Source organism: Chrysochloris asiatica, unplaced genomic scaffold (assembly GCF_000296735.1).
Source record: "Chrysochloris asiatica unplaced genomic scaffold, ChrAsi1.0 scaffold00679, whole genome shotgun sequence".
Classification (NCBI taxonomy): domain Eukaryota; kingdom Metazoa; phylum Chordata; class Mammalia; order Afrosoricida; family Chrysochloridae; genus Chrysochloris; species Chrysochloris asiatica.
In genome coordinates this window covers 64513-74070 of record NW_006409197.1, presented here as the reverse complement: position 1 = coordinate 74070, position 9558 = coordinate 64513, and the positions used below count along the sequence as shown (strand labels likewise).

At 39.6% G+C, this 9558-nt stretch overlaps 1 pseudogene; it reads left to right on the top strand.

The window, feature by feature from the left end:
* The window catches only part of LOC102824584, a 16458-nt pseudogene extending 7580 nt beyond the window's left edge, over window positions 1–8878 (top strand).
* Window positions 8879–9558: the final 680 nt, after the last annotated feature.

The window sequence follows — 9558 nt, the reverse complement described above, 5'->3', positions numbered from 1 at the left end:
TGCTGTCTGTTCTCTCTGCTGTCTTCCCTCTCCCTTCTCCCTCCTGCTCTCTGCTTCTTCTGCCACCTTGCTCTGCCAGTTCCTTCTGCCAGCTCTCCCAGCCCAGCTCAGCAAGTCTTTATTTTTTATACTTAAAATTACACAGTACATGCATTGACACTTTTATCATTTCTTGAATTATTACACAGTTAGTCACAACAGTCTTGCACCTGGTCATTAGGCAACTTTAACAAGAATACTCTGTGATGTTCAGACTGACCTTCATGTTCTTTCCCAGTATGAGATAAAACTGTTTCTCCTTGTTTCTTCTAAAAGATTATAAACTTTCTATCCTACATAATGTGCTATTATTTTCATAATAAAGGTATTCATTAAATCACTTGGAAGCTATGTGGCTTAAAGCCCAACCTGGCTACTTGCTGCAAGAAGTATAGATTATTAAGTCAAAACTATTCTTCACTTAAGTTCATTATTGTCTACTTGTTGACGCAGGTGTCTGTATGTAGGGGTTTGTGAATTCTAGTTAGTGACTGAATGTGGTGAGGCCTTGACTTTAATATACTATTTGCTTTTGTGGCCTCACAAATGCAATTACTTAGGTTTTCTATGAGAAGGAGTAATTTACACAATTTCTCTTTGTATTCAATCCACCAAGGCTGAAAGCAACTGCTGCTAAGCTAGTTTTTCTTAAGGTTTGTAATACTCATAGTAAAAGCTGTGAATGTTGCCAAATTATATATTTTTATAAGTAAAAATTAAGAATACTCTATAGAGAAGGTATAAAACAACTTCTGAGAGCTATGTTTTTCCAGACCACTCTTACTATCTACCGGAACTGTGTCAAGCGGTAAATCGAAGCTGTCCTCTACCCTCATCGGCCACTCCCAGCACTGTGGAGTTGGTTCTGACTCATAGCGACCCTGTACAGGGTTTCCGAGGCTGTAAATCTTTATGGGAGCAGAAAGCCTAATCTTTCTCCTGTGGGACAGCTGGTAGTTTCAAACTGCTGCCCTTGCAGTTTGCAGCCTGATTTATAACCACTATGTCACCTGATTATTACTCAATGTTAAACTACTGAAAAGAAAACAATATTGAAGGATTCTATGAGTAAAATACTGAGAACACAAGAAAAATCTACAGGAGATAGAAGGAATATCTGTATAGTCACTGCCCGAAAAGTCACTGGTCAACATTCAACCATTTCAGGAGGGTGTAGCATATGATCAAGAACTGATGATAGTTAGGTCTCGATGGCAAACTAGGCAGAAAGACTATGCAGACCTTATTCAGCAAAGAGTGGGAAAAAAGATGAAACCAACTAGTAGGATGGTCCCCGAACTCTGAGATTCAGAATAAAGGATAAATAAGTGGATCAAGTGCTTGCTGGGAGAAAGTCTGAACAGAAGCTAGAAGAGGGGTGAAATCTGATGTAAGACACCCAATATGACTCCCTATAACTATTTTGTTACTATTAGGAACATGGACTATATGAAGTACGATTCTTGGAAAATTGGAAGTTGTCAGAAGTGAAGTGGAATACATAAACATCAATATCCTAGGCATTTAGAAAACTGAAATGGACTGGTATTGGTGATTTTTTATTATGACAACCATGTGATTTACTATGCCAGAATCGCCAAATTGAAGAGGAGTGGCATCACTTTCATCAACAAGAACATTTCATTACCTATCTTGAAGTACAGTGTTGTCTGTGATAGGATGATATCCCTATGCCTAGAGGAAGACCAGTGAATACACCTGTTATTCAAATGTTCACACCTACCACTAAAGCCAGTGATGATAAAATTAAAGAATTCTATCAACTTCTTCAGTCTGAAATTGATCAAGCATGCAAACAATATGTATTGGTAATTGCTGATAATTGGAATATAAAGCTTGGAAACAAAGAGGAAAGATCAGTTGTTGGAAAAATATGGCCTTGGTAATAGAAACGATGCTGAAGATAGCATGATAGAACTTTTGAAGAAGATTGAATTGTTTGTTGCCAGTTATTTTGTAAGTAACTCTTCTCTTTTCCCTATCTGCTTTCAGGACTTTTTCCTTGTGTTTGATTTTGGAGATTTTGGTTCTGATATGTCTTAGTGATTTTATTTTGGGGTTTATCCTCCCTGGGGTTCATTAAGCTTCTTAAATGCTTATCTTTTTGTTTCTCTGGATGTTAGGGAAATTTTCTTAGAGAAAATCTACAACTGGTTTGCTTTGATTCTTCTTGTTCTGGCATTCCAAACACCCATAAGTTGTTTCTCTTCATGTTGCTACACACAAATCTTAAGGTTTTGTTTCAGATTTTTATCATTTTTTCTCCTTTCTCTTCTTAGTTATATGTATTGAGAGATTCAGCATCATGCTCATTGCTTCTGACGTCCATCACTTCAATTCTACTTGTTTGCCCTTTCAGTGTATTGTCCATTTCTGATATTTTAATGTTGATCATGTGGACCTCTTTGTGCAGGTTTTATATTGTTTCTAATGCTGTATCCATCTTATTTGATTGTTCCTGTAGTGCTTGTGTGACTTAATTTCCTTGAGCTTTCTATGGAAAATTTGATGCACCCCAGTATCATTCTCCTGAATTCTTATCAGGAATTTCCAAAGCCTGCTCTGCTTGTAATGCAAATTTTTTTGTCTCTCTCTTGCTCATTTGTTTGAGCAACTCTGTCTTGTATCTTCACATGAGCAAAAATTTTCTTTTCCCTTTTAGGCATTGTAGTATTGTGTTTTTAATAATTGGATGAATGTATGTTGTTGTATTCCTAAGCTCTCTCCGATTGCCTTCTGGTAGATGTGGTCAGGAGATGGGCTTCTCTTTTCGCTTTTCTTGCTGTTCAGTTCAATGTATTTTTAGCAGGTATTGGTTTTTTATAGTGCTCTGATGTATAGCAGGTGTTATTTCTTGCCCAGCTAGTGTGATATTAAAGGGTGTGATTATAGCTTGGCTGTATGACCACAATTGGTGTCTCTTGTTTGTAAGGCAAGAAGATAAAGAGTGCTCTCCACGATAACAGAAGAGGTACCGGGAAAAAACAAAACCAAACACAGTCTAGACACCAAGTCCATAATAGCGCCAAACAAACCAACAAAAAGCATAGCAAAATACGAGTAAGACTTTAGCGTTCCTCTATGGCTTCTTGCCTTCAAAGGTGCCTGGGAAATTTTGAGATGTTCCCCTTGTGCTTACCATAAAAACCAAGGTTTTGTTTTTGGCCTTTTTTCTTGTTTTTTCTTCCTTCTCACCTCAAGTCCATTCAGGTGTTTCTCTTTGTGAGAACCAACCCATGGCTGTCCAGACTTGCTTTGGAAGACACTCCTTTTGCAAGATCTCCCTGTTGACTCCTCCCCCTTCTTTGATTCTGCACCCAATGATCCTTGCTGTGTGGATCATTGCTGTGCAGATCTTTGCACACATGCTTAGCAGAACCTTCCCTGAGGGTGTCCACTTGATCATTGTCCCCATAGAGGAGGTGGACATACAGAGGAAAACAAAAGAACAAGAAAAAAATGCTTGCACCTTTACTTTGTGATCCTTCAGACCCCTGCAATGGGACTGCTCTCTTGGCTTTGCAGACACTATTTCTTGTTCAGAATGTCTGCACCAGGACTCCCTGGCCCCCGCAAATTAGAAGTCACCTCCTTCCTTGCATATGATCCAAATTTTGCTCCTGGTAATCCTTCGATCACTTCGTTCACTTCAATCACTGAAGTTCAGATTTCGGGGACTGTCTTTCAAACCTGTTTTTTTCCACTTATTCCGTGTTATTACTGGAGCAAGTCTGCACAGCTTTTTACATAGTTCACCATTAGACTCGGCCTCCAGGAATGGGATTTTTATAAATGAGTTAGAATGGGGCTCTTTGGTTGAGGAAAAGGATCTTCACTGATAACTGACATTGTTGACATTCATCAATAAAAACCACCTGTTTTGTTGGAGGAAGATCGTTCCCCCTGTACTTATTTTCATGTTACATGTGCCTTGTATCCACTACATTTTTATTTTACGCATCTAATTACACCATGGAGTCCTGGTGTGGTACTGTGGGTTAATGCATTGGACTGCAAGATTGGTTTGAACTGCAAGTTTGGTGGTTCAAATTCAACAGCTGTTCCTCAGAAGCCTTATACGGGGTCACTGTGAGGAAGAACGGACTAAACTGCACTTAACAACAATAAAAATTACACCCTAATTTTCTACTTTGACTGCCAATCTTCACAGAAGTCTTTCATAGTAAATTGCTGTTTGACCCTTCTCAAAGTATTGAAGCTATTAAATGTGACAGTATTTTCTGTACTCACAGCTGATTTTTCTCTCTGGCTAACACGTGTCCTTTTTGTTTTGTACTTTGAACTTGAATTTGAATTATTTGACCAGCATCTCAAAATGGTACTGATCCAGAAATCCTAAATGCTGAAGATACAGTCGTAAAACTTATGGAAAATCTCTGCTGGCCCTCCATGTTACAAAAACTCTGTAATGCATATGGCTTTGAAACTCTGAAGAAATTCCCTTGCACACCTGTCAGGTGAGTGTCATTCACTGGAGAGAGTCTGAAGAAAGTCATTTGTTATCAGGGCATTCTAGTGTTTCAAGTTAGGAGGTCAGCTGGCACAAATGATCAAGTATTTGACTGCTAACCAAACAGTTGTCCATTCAAATTCATCCGGTGAGAGTTTGAGAGAAATACGTGGTGATCTGTATCTATAATACTGCCAAGAACACCTGCTGGGACAGTTCTGGTCTGTCACATGTGGTCACTATCTTGACAGCACCTGAAAAAAACATATCTGTTCATGTAAACACCATCTGCAAACCATCTAATCCCCATTAACACATCTACACACAGATCCACTTCTGTTGTGTCCATTTGGACTCAGAGTGTTTCATTAATACAGAGTAAAAGTAATCCTTAGGGTTTCCAGGGCTGTCTGTCTTTACAGAAGCTGACTGCCTTGTGGTTTTCCTATGGAGCTGGACCCCTCAATGCTCTTAACTACACATAACACAAACCTACGATAAGAGGGATCCATATACGTGCACATGCACATACCTATACACACATATATGTATACACATACCTACACACACAAAGACGGTTTCAAAACCTTGTGGAAAAACTCGATTATCTTTTAGTTCCATTTTCCACAAACTGTCTGAAGTCCCTTCATATATATAAAAGCCCTAATGGAGAAGTGGGTTAAGCTGCAAAATGAAAGGCCAGTGGTTCAAATCCACCAGCACCATAGGAAAAACACAAGGCAGTCAGATTCTGTAAAGATATACAGCCCTGGAAACCCTAAGGATCAGCTTTACTCTGTATTAATGAAAAACTTTGAATCCAAATGGACATAACAGAAGTGTGTGTGTGTGTGTGTGTGTGTGTGTGTGTGTGTGTGTAGATGTGTTATGGTGAGTAGATGGTGTGCAAGTGGTGTATACTTGAACAGATACATTGTTTTCTCTGGTAGTATAGTGGTTATGAATCGGGCTGCGAACCTCAAGGTCAGCAGTTTGAAACTCCCAGCAGTTCCGTGGGAGAAAGATGAGGCTTTCTGCTCCCGTAAAGATTTTCAGCCTCAGAAACCCTGTGCAGGGTCACTGTGAATCGGAACCGACTCCATAGTATTTAACAACAACGTAAATATATAAATATATAAAACCCTGTGCAAAGTCACTGTGAGTCGGAACCGACTCCATGGCACACCACAAAAACATATATTTATAAATATATAAAGCCCTGTGCAGGGTCACTGTGAGTCGGAACCAACTCCACGGCACATAACAACAATATATATATATGGAGCTCTGGTAGTGTAGTGGTTACAAATTGGGCTGTGACCCTTAAGGTCAGCGGTTCAAAGCTACCAGCTGCTCCGTGGGAGAAAGATGAAGCTTTCTACTCCCGTAAAGATTTACACCCTCGGAAACCCTGTACAGGGTCGCTATGGGTCAGAACCGACTCGACGGCACTAAACAACAACAACAAATATATATAAATGTATAAAACCCTGTGCAGGGACACTGTGAGTCGGAACCGACTCCATGGTCCTTAACAACAACATATGTATAGTTATATATAAATGCCTTTCTTTTGTGGCACGGTGCAGTCACTAGACTGCAAACCACCAGCAGCTTCTCCAAAACCCTCCCAGGGTTACTATGAATTGGAACCATCTCAGCAGAACTTGTCAACAGCAACATATGAGTGTGTGTGTGTGTTTGTGTGTATGTTTTTAAGTGCTGTTGAAGTGGTTCCAATTCAGAGCAACACTATATTTAGTTTCTGAGAAGCTGCTGATGGGTTTGAACTTGTGGCTCAAACTGACCTTGCAGTCCAGCACATTATCCTGCAGTGCCACACCAGAACTCTCTCTGTGTATGTGTTGAGTCGTTTCTGATTCATGGCTGTACCAGTGGGTTTGTTCGAACAGCCAACTTTAGCTTAGTTTTTATTGCTGTTGTTAACCTGCTGTTAAGTTGGTTGTGAATTATGTTAGACTTTGTATAGAGTTTTCAAAAAGCTTCTGTTGTGTTTGAACGGACAGCTTTGCGTTTAGTTCAGTCCCTATTCTACTATACCCTACCAGGCCTCCTTAGCTTAGTGTTGTTGTTGTTGTTATGTGCTGTGGAATCAGTTCTGACTCATAGAGACCCTTTACAGGAGCAGAAAGCCTCATCTTTGTTCTCCAGAACAGCTGGTAGTTTCAAACTGTTAACCCTGAGGTTCGCAGCCTGATTTGCAGTCACTATGCTACCAGAGCTCCGTCTTAGCTTAGCAGTGGAGCACAAAACTTTGTGTCACCCAGGTATCTTCTTTCCCACTGCTGCAGAGTCTAATCGGGCTCATTGTCACCGTGTACAGGATTTCCAAAGGTGTAAATCTTTACAGGAGCAGAAAGCCTCATCTTTCTTCCTTGGAGCAGTTAGTAGGTTGATCTACCAACCTTTCGTTTAGAGTCAAGTGCTTGTCCTACAGTGCTACCAGGGTTCCTTAGGCATCTTAGGCTATAAAGCCAAATCTAATTTTGTGTGTTAACAGAACTTTCACAATAAGTTATTTTTAAAATGTGAGTCATATATTCAGTATTTGAAACATGTTTTACTTACAACCAATTTTACATAAGTCACATATTTTTGTAACATCACTTCCAGGTAATTAAATATGATATGTGAACCCATTTGGGGTGGAAAAAATCTCACGTCTCTTTCTGTTGTAATGGAGAAATTGTGACGAATTTATTTTTACTGCCTATTTCTCACAGAAAACATAAGGCAAAGACTGTCTCTGAAAGAAATGAAAAGAATAAATTTGGAGAAAGTTTCAGCCAAATTCCTAGTATTTCTGTGTTCAAAAGACCTATGTACACATGTCTCATTTAAGGCTGTAAGTGTGAAAAATCCTTCCAGAATATTTCTTCACTAGATCATCACAACGGATGCAGAGCCAACCAGTGTAAGGAATGTGGAGAGGGCAACAGAAACTCTCCTGTGAGAATTCTTACCAAAAAGAAATTCTATGAATGTAATGACTGTGGCAAAGCTTTTAGTATATCCTCAGACCTCACAAAGCATGTGAGAACTCACAGTGGAGAGAGGCCTTATGAATGTAATGACTGTGGTAAATCCTTTAGTTGGTCCTCAGACCTCACAATGCATATGAGAACTCACAGTGGAGAGAGGCCTTATGAATATAATGAGTGTGGTAAAGCCTTTAGTCAGTCCTCAGACCTCACAAAGCATATGAGAACTCACAGTGGAAAGAGGCCTTATGAATGTAATGAGTGTGGTAAAGCCTTTAGTCAGTCCTCAGACCTCACAAAGCTTACGAGAACTCACAGTGGAGAGAGACATTATGAATGTAATAACTGTGATAAAGCCTTTAGTCAGTCCTCAGACCTCACAAAGCATATGAGAACTCACAGTGGAGAGAGGCCTTATGAATGTAATGAGTGTGGTAAAGCCTTTAGTCAGTCCTCATACCTCACAAAGCTTACGAGAACTCACAGTAGAGAGACATTATGAATGTAATAACTGTGATAAAGCCTTTAGTCAGTCCTCAGACCTCACAATACATATGAGAACTCACAGTGGAGAGAGGCCTTATGAATGTAACGACTGTGGTAAAGCCTTTAGTTGGTTCTCAAGATTCAAATATCATAAGAGAACTCACAGTGGAGAGCGACCTTATGAATGTAATGAATGTGGTAAAGCTTTCATTCTCTCCTCAGAGCTCACAGTTCATAAGAGAACTCACAGTGGAGAGAGGCCTCATGAATGTGATGAATGTGGTAAAGCCTTTATTCTCCCCTCAGATCTTAAATATCACAAGAGATCTCATAGTGGAGAAAGGCCTTATAAATGTAATGAATGTGGTAAAGCCTTTAGTCACTCATCAACCCTCATAAATCATAAGCAGTCTCACAATGGAGAGAGGCTTTATGAATGTAATGAATGTGGCAAAGCCTTTAGTCAGTCCTCAGTCCTTACAAATCATATGAGAACTCACAGTGGAGAGAGGCCTTATGAGTGTAACGACTGTGGTAAAGCCTTTAGTAGGTCCTCATACCTCACAATTCATAAACTCACTCACAGTGGAGAGAGACCTTATGAATGTAACAAATGTGGCAGAGCCTTTAGTCATCCAGCAAGTCTCTCAATGCACAAGAGAACCCACAGTGAAGACAGATCTTATGAATGTAATGTAATGGCAGAGCTTTCATTCTGTCCTCACACCTGACAGTTCATAAGGGAATTCACAGTGGAGAAAGGCCTTATGAATGTGATGAATGTGGCAGAGCCTTTAGTCGGTCCTCACATCTCACAAATCATATGAAAACTCACAGTAGAGAAAGACTTCCTAAATGAAAGTGGCCAAGCCTTTAGTCAGACATTAAGCTTTATAAAGCATAATAGATCTCACATTGCAGATAAGTCTTGTGAATGTAAGAAATGTGACAATGTCTTTCCTTACTCCTCAAGCCTCACTGAACAAACTATAGAAGAGAAAGGCCTTAAGAATCATGGAGAAGCCATAGTCTGCCTTCATTACTACGCTGTTTTCTTTATATTCCACTGAGACATTTTAAATAACATGAAGTTTTATGTAGTATCTTTTATTAGCATAGAGATACATTGCATTAGGATATTTTCCTTTTCACTACTGTTAGCTATGAATGTTGTTAATAAAGCTTATATATACACATTTCTGTACCACTTTTTTCTCAACATAAATTTTTAATTTTTTCTTCGATATATCTTAAGTTATATTGCTGTCAAATTGTAGTTGTGTGCATAGCTATAAGAAACTGTCAGCCTGTTTTTAAAGACAGTTGTGAGATTTTATGTTCTGACCAGCAGCATTTCACTACAGGTACTGTGAGAATATGCAGACAATCCTTTCCCTAGACCCTGGCACACTTCTGTTTGGTGGTGGTATCCGGGGAAGGTACCCAGAGCACTGGCTCAACATAGAGGAGGAACCCAGCACTTACTGAAAGGGATTTTGTTTAGACCAGGACTCTGAACTATGCCACTACTGCCAGTCT